This window comes from Mobula hypostoma, chromosome 6 (assembly GCF_963921235.1).
Source record: "Mobula hypostoma chromosome 6, sMobHyp1.1, whole genome shotgun sequence".
In the NCBI taxonomy this organism is placed as follows: domain Eukaryota; kingdom Metazoa; phylum Chordata; class Chondrichthyes; order Myliobatiformes; family Myliobatidae; genus Mobula; species Mobula hypostoma.
The window spans coordinates 96968385-96980290 of record NC_086102.1 but is presented as its reverse complement, the minus strand read 5'-3'; positions in this window follow the sequence as shown (position 1 = coordinate 96980290).

Sequence of the window (11906 nt, the reverse complement as noted above, 5' to 3'; positions counted from 1 at the left end):
CCCTTTACCTTCAGCTCATTCCCCCAACCTTATTCCATCTGCTTCTCATTATTATTTTCTATCTCTCTGTCTGCCCCCACTGTCATCTGCCTGCAAATGTCTCCTTACTCCAATCCCATCTCCTCTACCTGACCTAGCCTGGACATCAACTTTCCTCCCTCCTCAGTCCACCAATGATCTCAGACACCTGTTTCCTCACTCCCTTTGTCCTCTCTCTGCTGACCACCTCGTCTCTGTTCTCTCTGTCCAAATGCAGGGTTTCCATTTGAAATATCGACATTTTCTCCCACAGAAGCACTCAGTTCTCTGAGTTCCTCCAAACAGATTATTCTTTGATTGAAATTCCGGCTACAGCCTCCTGTGTCTCCGAATATGTAATTGTATAACTGTCACAAAGGGATGAGTTGTGACAGAAACACCATCACAATCGGTAGCATTACAAATGATAAAACTCCTGAGAGGGTATCCTCAGGATTCAGCCATGTCTGCTGTGCAATTCAACATAATCTTTTACTCAGCACCGCCTGCTTCCTCAAACCCTACATCACTTGATTTTTGTTACCTTCGCCTTTGGGAGTGTGGTAGAACAAAATGATCTGAGAATACAGGTCCGTAATTCCTTTTAAGTGGTGTTGTTAGGGCATATCCTAGAGTTATGGAATATAGCAAATATCAATTTCAATAGCAAACAATGTGGATTCTAGATTGAGTTAGAATGCAGCGGCACACTGGGGTTGATTGCAAACCATGAAACATTCCATTGACTTGAGATGTCTGCATATAAGACCATAAGACATAAGAGCAGAATTAGGCCCATCAAATGTGCTCCACCATTGAATCATGGCTGTTCCTCATTTTTCCCCTCCTCAGCCCCACTCCCCAGCCTTCTCCCTGTAACCTTTGATACAGTGTCCAATCAAGAACCTATCAAACACTGTCTTAAATACACCCAACGACCTGGCTAAAGAAATTTCTCCACATCTCTGTTTTAAATGGATGACCCTCTATCCCAAGGCTGTGCCCGCTTATTGTAGACTCCCCCAACATGGGAAACATCCTTTCAACATTTATTCCATCTAGGCCTTTCAACATTCAAAAGGCTTCAATGAGATCCCCTCTCATCCTTCTAAATTCCAGCGAGTACAGACCCAGACCCATCAAATGTTCCTCGTATGATAACTCTTTCATTCCTGGAATCACCCCTGTGAACCTCCTCTAAGCCTCTCCAATGCCAGCACATCTTTTTCTTAGATAAAGAGCCCAAAACTGTTCAAAAATACTCAAGGTGAGGCCCCACCAGTGCCTTATAAAGCCTCAGCATCACATCCCTGCTCTTATATTCCAGATCTCTTGAAATGAGTGCTAACATTACATTTGCCTTCCTTACCACTGACTCAACCTACAAGTTAACCTTTAGGGTGTTCTGCACAAGAACTCCCAAGTTCCTTTGCAACTCAGATTTTTGGATTTCCTTCCCACTTTGAAAATAGTCTGAACATTTACTACTTCTATCAAAGTGCATGACCATGCATTTTCCAACATTGTATTCTATATGCCACTTTCTTGCCCATATTCCTAATCTGTCTAGGTCTGCAGCCTACCTGTTTCCGCAACACTATCTGCTCCTCCATCAATCGTCGTATCATTTGCAAACTTGGCAACAAAGCCATCTGTTCCATCAACTAAATCACTGATATACAGCATAAAAAGAAGTGGTCCCAACACCGACCCCTGCGGAACACCACTAATCACTGGCAGCCGACCACAAAAGGATCTTTTTATTCCTACCAGTGCTCAAACCATGTTAGTAACTTTTCTGTAATACCATGGGCTCTTAACTTGGTAAGCAGCCTCATGTGTGGCACCTTGTCAATTGCCTTCTGAACGTCCAAATATACAACATCCACTGCATCCCCTTTATCTACCTTACTTGTAATCTCCTCAAAGAATTCCAATAGGTCCATCAGGCAAGATTTTCCCTTAAGGAAACCATGCTGACTTTGTCCTATCTTGTCCTATGTCACCAAGTACTCCATAACCACATCCTTGAGAACTGACTCTAACACCTTCTAACATCTAACATCTGAGGTCAAGCTAACTGGTCTATAATTTCCATTCTGCTGCCTTCCTCCTTTCTTAAATAGTGGAGTGACATTTGCAATTTTGCAGTCCTCTGGCACCATGCCAGAGTTCAATGATTTTTTTTGAAAGATCATTACTAATACCTCCACAATCTCTATCACTATCTCTTTTAGAACCCTAGGGTACAGTTCATCTGGCCCGGGTGATTTATGTACCCTTAGGTCTTTCAGCTTTTTGAGCACCTTCCCCCTTGTAATAGTAACTGCACTTACTTACTTTCGCTCACACCCTTCAACATCTGGCACACTGCTAGTGTCTTCCACAGTGAAGAATAATGCAAAATATTGATTTAGTTCATCTGCCATCTCCTTGTTCTTTGTTGTTATTTCTCTGGCCTCATTTTCTAGCGGTCCTATATCCACTCTCATTTCTCTTGTATTTTTACATTCTTGGAAAAAGCTTTTGCTATCTACGTTGATATTGTTTGATAGCTTGCTTTCATATTTCATCTTTTCCCTCCTAATGATTCTTTAGTTGCTTTCTGTAGGTTTTTAAAAGCTTCCTAATCCCACTACTTTTTGCTTTGTTGTATGCCCTCTCTTTTGCTTCTTCATTAGCTTTGACGTCCCTTGTCAGCCACTGTTGTACTATTTTGCCATTTGAGTATTTCTTCGGTTTTTGGAATACATCTATCCTGTACCTTCATTTTTCCTAGAAACTCACATCATTACTGCTCTACTGTCATCCCTGTCAGCATCTCCTTTCAGTGTACTTTGGCCAGCTCCTCTCTCATACCACTTAATTTCCTTTACTCCTTGAAGTACTGCTAAGTCAGACTTTACTTTCTCCCCATCAAATTTCAAGTTGAACTCAATCATATTGTGATCACTGCCTTAAGCTCCCTAATCACCTCCGGTTCATTACATCATACCCAATCCAGTGTATCCAATTCCCTTGTAGACTCATTGACAAGCTGTTTTAAAAAAAAATCTCGCAGGCATTCAGCAAACTCACTCTCTTGAGATCTATTTCCAACCTGATTTTCCCAATCGACCTCGATGTTGAAATCTCCCATGACTATCACAGCATTGCCCTTTTGACACGCCTTTTCCTATTGTAATCTGTGGTTCACCTCACAGCCACTGTATATATCTGCCATCAGGGTCCTATTACTCTTGCAGTTTCTTAACTCAACCCACAAGGATTCAACATCTTCTGTCATATTTTTCTACTGATTTGATGCCATTTTTTACCAGCAGAGGCACACCTCTTCCTCTGCCTACTTTCCTATCCCTCTAATACAACATGTAACCTTGGACATTCAGCTCCCAACTACAATCATCCTTCAGCCATGATTCGGTTTTGGCCACTTCATCAAACCCGACAATCTGTAAAAGTGCAACATGATCATCCATTTCATTTCTAACACTTCATGCATTGAGATATAATACTTTGAGTACTGTACTTGCTACCCTTTTTGATTCTGCATCACTAATACATTGATACTCACCCTGCTGGCTGCAATTTTTTCCTATCATCTGCCTGCCCTTCCTGACAGTCTGATTACACACTATCTTTGCTTTTTCACTCTCCTATCCTGAGTCCCTTCACTCTGGTTTCCAACCCCCTGACAAATTAGTTTAAACCGCCCCCGGACTGCTCTAACAAACCTGCCCGCAAGAATATTGGTTCTCCCTCGAGTTCAGGTGCAACCTATCACTTTTGTAAAGGTCTTAGCTCTCCCAGAAGAGATCTCAATGATCCAAAAATCTGAAGCCCTGCCCCCTACACTAGCTTCTCAGCCACGCATTAACCTGCCAATTCATCCTGTTTTTACCCTCACTAGCATATGGCACAGGCAGCAATCCAGAAATTACTACCCTGGAGGTCCTGCTTCTCAGCTTTCTACCGAGCTCTCTAAATTCTCATTGCTTTTTCTTCCTATGTCATTGGTACCAATATGTACCAAGACATCTGGCTGCTCTTCCTCCCTCTCCAAAATGCTGCGGACATGATCTGAGACGTCCCTGACCCTGGTACCTGGGAGGCAACATACCATTCGGGTATCCTGTTCATGTCCACAGAATCTCCTGTCTATTCCCCTGACTACTGAGTCCCCTACCACTACCACTCCCCTCTTCTCCCTCTTTCCCTTCTCCACCACAGACCAATGCTCAGTTCCAGTAACCTGGTCTCTATGGCAATTCCCCTGGGAGGTAATCCCTCACAAGAGTATCCAAAATGGTATATATGTTATTGAGGGGAATGGCCACAGGGGAGCTCTGCACTAACTGCTTATTCACATTTCCATTTCTCCTGCTATCACCCAGCTTCTCACCTCCTGCAGCTTCAGGGTGACTATTTCCCTGTAGCTCTGATCAATTATCTCCTCACTCTCCCGTACAAGCCGGAGGTTGTCCAGCTGCTGCTGCAGATCCCTAACACGATCTTCAAGGAGCTACAGCTGGATCTGCATGTGGATGTAGTTCCCTTGGGAACTCTGGGTCTCCCAGGACTCCAACATCCAGCATGAAGAACACACAACAGTCTTTCACTACACTAAGTGCAGCAAGAGAAAAAAAAGGAAACCTTATCAGAAACTTATCCAGATCTAAAGCCTTTTAAGCTGAAGCCTACTTTGAGCCAAACCCTGACACTCCTACTCTCAGCACTGGCCTACTCCCAACAATGGCCACCCTGCTTGTCCCTTCTGTACTTTAAACAAGAGTCACAACCTGCGAGAAACTTTGTTGCTGTGGCCTGCTCCTGCCACTGAATGCAGCTCAAAGAAAGTGGTATTTAACGTTCATTTTGGGTGTCTGGGCTGTTGGTGTGAGGATCTAGATGTTTAAAAACTATATGTAATTCAAAGAAGGCATTGTACATTGTAATTATAGAATTGTCCTGCTGTTACCTTTGATCTTTGGCATATAAAATGCCATGTAATATTGGCTTAGGGAGTCTCTTCTTCTAAGAGTCTCTCCAGAAATGCCTGTTTGTTTTGCTGAATAAAGACACCCATATTCACCAGATACAGTGTCTCTCCAGTCACTTTGTTCATAGTCACAACTCGTCCGGGATATGTCTGTGATTCACCGTGTGGCTAGCGATCTCAGCAGTCAAAGTGGGTGAGTATTTTTAAGATTAGTACCAACATTTGGGTCTGTGTGGGTCGGTGACCATGATATCACAAAGTATCAAGAGCACGGTGGAGAGCTGAACTGGTAGATATAAAGGTAGTGTGGTGTGTGTGTGTGTGCATGAGTGTTTATGTAAGAGACTAGACATTTTTGGGTAATTTGGTGAGACGGGGCCACCAGTTGTAGACCATCGGAGTGCCTGTGGGGTGTGTGTATACCCATTTAGGGAACTGTATAGTAGCAGAGTCCTTTGCGAGTGTGTTTGTGTGTTTTAAGAGTAAGTGTGAAACCTTGGTGTAATAATTTAAACTGCATAGGAATACAACAGGCATAATGGTTTCAGATGTACATAAGTGGCAGATTGCAGAGTATGTACTCTGTGGTTTTCAGTGTATACGATTGAATTTTTATCCATCATTTATATTTTGTGTGGTGTGGGAATTAGTGGGGAGATATTTGAGGGAGAGATTATAGTGAGCTATATCTGTTGAGGTGGCACCTGTTGAGGTCAAGCAATATCAGGTAGAGAACTCTGACAACCCGAGCCAGCCCTTGACCTTGTTTATGACCATCCATAAGCCCTTCACCTCTGGCGAGAAGCAGAGCATTTTGTCAGAGCTGCCGTCACTTAAATTTGTCTGTGGGAATTCAGAATTCCGGCGCAAGCTCAAGGAAATGGTTGAAATTCACCAGCTGCACCTCTAAGATGTATGTGTGTTGATAAAAGCAGAGTGCCCGAGGAATATGTGGGACAGGATGGCCCAGGGGGTGCGGGATGGTACCTGGGCAACTACCTGAAATGCCAGCAAGAGGGATTTCACTATTTAAAGGGGAAGTGAGGCAGTGACGGGGGATGGGGGAGGTGAGAGTTACTGGAGAATGATAATGTCCGTGATTCAAAGAGCTGATGAGACAGTCATGGATTATGCAGGACGTAAATATCGAGAGTACGAGGAGTATTCTGGATTGGATAATCCAGGGAGGGACGATCCAGTCTTCCTCAAAATGCTGAAGGAAGGCGTGAGCTCAGCCCACCAGGAAGTTTTAGATATGGGCAGGGTGGTGGGATCGACCTACTCCACAATCATGTCGTGGGCCGGTGTGATGGACTAGAGGAAGGGGAAGAGAAGTTGTAAAGTGTTGTAATGAATGTAGCTGCTGTGATGCCACGGGGAACTTGGTTTGTGTATCGGCAACTGGGGAATGTGGTGAGGAACTGCCGGAATAGACGAGGGAGGGTGAAGGAGGTGATTCATTACAGTGTGGCTTCTCGGTCCATAGTTGGAGGCAGTGTCCTGCAAAGAGAGGAAAGTGAGGAAATCACTCACCAAAGCGGGCAGAATCCTCTCTTTCTGATCTACTGCTGACCACATTATAGAGCTGGTGAGGTCAGGCAAATGGCTGATGACAAATGTCAGAACAAGATAATGGAGGAATGTTATGGAATGGAGAAATTTAATTGCTGTTCTCTGTAAAAAGTATGAAAGTGCTTTGTTTGAGACATAAAATTGAAGCTATTTTCCAGACACTCGTCTGGAGATAAAACTTTTCTTGTGTGGCGAGATCTTGAATTACCCCTATGAACTGTGCTTTTTGAAAAGAGAGAGAGACAGAGAGGGAGAGAGGTGTCCAACACAGACACCCTGTTATTAAGAGAGAGAGAGGAGAAGACTGCTCACAGTTTGTTTGGAATTTCTGCAAGGACACTGGCAGCTTCTATGTTCCTACAGAGAGAGATGGGAGGAGCTACTTGATGGACAGCTGGTGTTCAGCACAACAATATTTAAATCAGCGTTGTTTTAAATTGCTTGTTTCACAGGACACGGGACACGCAGATGCACAAGGGTGTGGTGAAGTTATCACTATCTTGTTCAGGTGCCCACGAGTGTGGGACTGTGGATCGATTACGAGGTATCAATCTGTGATTATTAGTGTGTGAAAGGTCGACCCTGTGGAGTCTACTAGTCTGTCTAACCCTTGCCTGGGTTGGTAGACTATCATTCGAAGACAGTGCTCTTAATTTGGTCAAGTTTGGCTAACTTGGAAATTTCAGAGGACAACAGGAAGACCGACGGCATCAGCTCACCTGAAGAACCAAACACCTCTCTCTCTCTCCATCACTACTCAGTTCCACACCACGAACTGAACTGAACTTTACTCATCACCATAAGACTGTATCCATTTACCCCTAGACTTGATGAAGCTTGGTTTTCATATTTCCACATATACATAAAATCATTGCTAACCTGTTTGATTTATCTGCATTTATATTACTGTATTGTGTAGTTACTAATAAATATCATTAGTTAATAGCAATACCGGACTCCAAAGTGTTTTCCATTTTTGTCGGTTCTTTAACCCGTCACAGGGTACATGACACTTGCAAGTGAATAATAAATGTGCTCTAATGTGATCCACTCTGAATTTGTTGTAGTTTGTTTCTGTGAATTAGAAGACCAAGCCGAATGGTACACGGCAAGCACTCGTGTTTAGAATAATTGCAGTGGAGTTGTTCCTGCTTATCCTAACTTATTGCAGTCTGTTGGTCAGGAAGTCAAGGGTCCAATTGCGAGGATTGACTGCAAGGGTCCGAAGTTTGGTGCTGAGTTTTCTTTGAATATTAGCATTGAAGGCAGAACTGTAATCAATAAGCAATAGTCTGATATTGGCATCTTTACAGTCCAGATGCTCCAGAGATGTGTGTAGGGTTGGGGGCGGGGGTGGTCTCTGCTGTAGACCTGCTTCGGTGGTAGGTAAATTGCAGTGGGTGGAGGTTATCTGGAAAGCTGCAGTTGACATGTATCATGACAAGCCTCTAGAAGCACTTCACAATGATGTGAGTCAAATGTGGCTATGGAGCACCTAAAAATAGGTCCTACGTGTCTGAACTTCATTTTTCAAGGGCTGCTTAAGAATGGGTGAAAGTAAATGGTAATTAGTTTATTATTGTTACATGTACTGAGATACAATGAATAGCTTTGGTCTGAATGCCAGTCAGACAGATCATCTCATGCATCAAGGTAGTACAAAAGGAAAGTAGAATGTAGTATAGTGCTACAGTTATAGAGAAAGTGTAGTACTGGGAAACAAATAAAATGCAACAGTCCTGACAAGTTTAATTCAGAGAACACAGTTTCTACATTCTCTGTTTCATGGAGACGTGGGTCACTCCAGATATGAACGGTTCTCAATCCACCAGATGAACTGAACTGCCGGACATTTGGGAAAGGCAAAAGGTAGGGGTTTCATGATAAGCTCATCGTCATGCTTGGACACAGCAGTCTTGTTGCACCCATGTTCTCCTGATCTGGAACACTTAATGATTAAATACCATGCATCCTGCTTACTGAAAGAGTTCTCCTCTGTGATCCTGACTGTAATTTACATACTACCAAGGGCAAATGTTAAGCAAGTGCTAGATGTATTGAGCGCCATAATTAGTAAACAAGAAAACGCCTACCCTGCAGCCTTTCAAATCATTGCTGAGGACTTCAATCAGACTTGTTTGAATAAATCTCTGCCCAATTATCATCAACATATCAACTGCAGCACCAGGGGCCACAACACACTATACCAATGTTAGAATATGATCATGAATGCCTACCCTATCATCCTTACACTGCATTTCGGGAAACCTGATCATCTAGCTATCATCCTCCTACCTGTGTACAAGCAGAGGCTAAAGAGCAGGGCTCCAAAAATAAGGACAACAAGGAGATGATCGCGGAAGGTAGAGGAGTGGCTATGAGATAGCTTTGCGTCAGTGTTACGGACTTTACAAAGTCACTCATGGATGAGTGTATCCATATAAAATCATTCAAAGTCTTCTCCAACCAGAAGCCCTGGATGAACCGAGAGATCTGCAATCTGCTGAGCGTCAGATCAGTGATGTTCAGGTCTGGTGACTAAGTAAAATACAGGAGGTCCAGGTACAACCACATGCAAAGTGGCAATTCCAGACCAAACTTGAATCACGGAAGGATGCTCAGCATCTGTGGCAGGGCTTGAATGCTAGTACCTTCTACAAAGCAAAACCAAGCATTGTATTTTGCTCCCAGATGAGATGAGTGTCTTTTAGACATTGAGCTCAAAACATGTTGGCATCTTGATCAACTCTCAGAGTCCCCAATGACCTTGTGATTTCAGTCCCTGAGGGCATCACTGAGCCCATGGAAAACATCTGACCCAGAAGGTACGTGCCTGAGTACTGAACTGGCTGGAGTGTTTATAGACATCTTCAGCCTCTCACTTTGGCTGTCTGAGGTACCCACCTACTTCAACTATAACGGTGCCCAAGATGAACGTGGTAATCTGCTTCAATGACTATCATCAGTAGCACTTACATCAAACTGTGATGAAGTGCTTTGAGATGTTAGTGATGAAACGTATCAACTCCTGCCTGAGGAGCAATTTGAATCCACTCCAATTTGCCTGCCATCATAGCAGATGCCATTGCATTGGCTCTCCACTCAAACATGGAACAGCTAGGCAACGAAGATGCATAAGTCAGGATGCTCTTCATTGACCACAGCTCTGCATTCAACATTACCACCCCCTCAAAACATCTCCTCCATAATCACTGTCAGCACAGGTGCTCCACGAGGCTACGTGCTTATTTATGACAGTGTGGCTAAGTATAGCTCCAGTGCCATATTTAAGCTTGCAGATGACACCACTGTTGTTGGCCAAATCAAAGGTGGTGATGAAACAGCATACAGGAGGAGATTGAAAATCTGATGGAATGGTGCCACAGCAACAACTTCTCACTCAATGTCAGCAAAACCAAAGAACTGATTATTGACTATATGAGAAAAAAAACATAGATCCATGAGCCAGGCCTTATCAAGGGATCAGAGATGGAGAGGATTGGTAACGTTAAATTACTCAGTGTTATCATTTCAGAATCAGAATCAGGTTTAATATCATCAGCATGTGTCATGACATTTGTTAACTTTGTGGCAGCAGAACAATGCAATACATAATAATGTAGAAAAAACCCGTGAATTACAGTAAGTATATGTTTATTAAATAGTTACATTAAATTAGTGCAAAAACAGAAATGAAAAACATGTAGTGAGGTACTGTTCATGGGTTCAATATTCATTTAGAAATCAGATAGCAGAGGGGAAGAAGCTTTTCCTGAATCACTGAGTGTGTGCCTTCAGGCTTCTGTCCCTTCTGCCTAATGGTCAAAGTGAGAAGAGGGCATTTCCTGGGTGGTGGGGGTCCTTAATGATGGACGCCGCTTTTTTGAGGCATCGCTCCTTGAAGATGTCTTGGGGAGGAGAAGATGGCGGTGCAACACAGCGCGCGCGGCCGCTCCGAAATGGTATCATATTCGTTAAATAGAGGATGTGCACAATCCTGATTTGATGGAGACAGCCGTGAGAAGCACGGACGAACACCTGGAGAAACCTCTGAAATGCCCGCTTCACTGCTGCTGCTACTATGCGATCAAGAATCTCTGGGGGGCAGGCCCCAAGTCCTCGGCTTTGCCTACTGCATGTTGCCAGGGCCAGGGTTGAAGCATGCGGCAGAGATGGTGCTCGGTGCTCGGTGTCGGAGGGCTGGTCAGAGGCTCGAAGTTTTCGGACGGACTCAAGAGTCGGCTGTGGTCGGGTGCTTTCTGGGTGTTGTGTCGGCAAGTTTGCGGCGCTGGAAGCTCATGGCAGGGAGAGTTTCTCCCTTCTACCATCTGCGTGAGATGATGGAACTTTCGAGAGACTTTGAGACTTTTTTTTTACCATGCCCATGGTCTGTTCTTCATCAAATTACAGTATTGCTTTGCACTGTTGTAACTATATGTTATAACTATGTGGTCTTTGTCAGGTTTTTTTTAGTCTTGGTTTGTCTTGTGTTTCTGTGATATCATTCTGGAGGAACATTGTATCATTTCTTAATGCATGCATTACTAAATGACACTAGAAGAGGACTGCGTGTCCTCATAATCTAATCTAATCTAAGGAGGGTAGTACCCACGATGAAGCTGACTAGTTTTACCACTCTCTGCAGCTTACTTCGATCCTGTGCAGTAGGCACCCTTCCCACCACCTCCCCCTCCCATACCAGACAGTGATGCAGCCAGTCAGAATGCTCTTCATGGTAAATCTATAGAAAATTGTGAGTGCTTCAGGTTGATATACCAAATCTTCTCAAACTCCGAATGAAATATAGCTGCTGTCTTGCCTTCTTTATAGCTGCATCGATTTGTTGGAAGACAGTTAGGTGGTCAGAGATCTTGACACCAAGGAACTTGAAATTGCTCACTCTCTCCACTTCTGAAGCCTCCATGAAGGATCTTTTGTCTTACCCTCTCTGAAGTTCACAATCAGCTCTTTGGTCTTACTGATACTGAGTGCAAGGTTGTTGCTGTGACACCACTCACCTAGCTGATGTATCTCGCTCCTGCACACCTTCTGAGATTCTGCAACAATGGTTGAATCATCAGCAAATTTACTGATGGCGTTTGAACGATGCCTAGCCACACATGGTGTAGAGAGAGTAGAGCAGTGGGCTAAGCACACACCCTTGAGGTGTCCAGTGTTGATTGCCAGTGAGGTCAGCATCAGAATTGGGTTTAATATCACCGGCATACAGTATGTTGTGAAATTTCTAATCTTTATGGCGGCAGTACAATACAACACGTGATCAATAAAACAGAGACAAAGAAAACGGAATTATTGT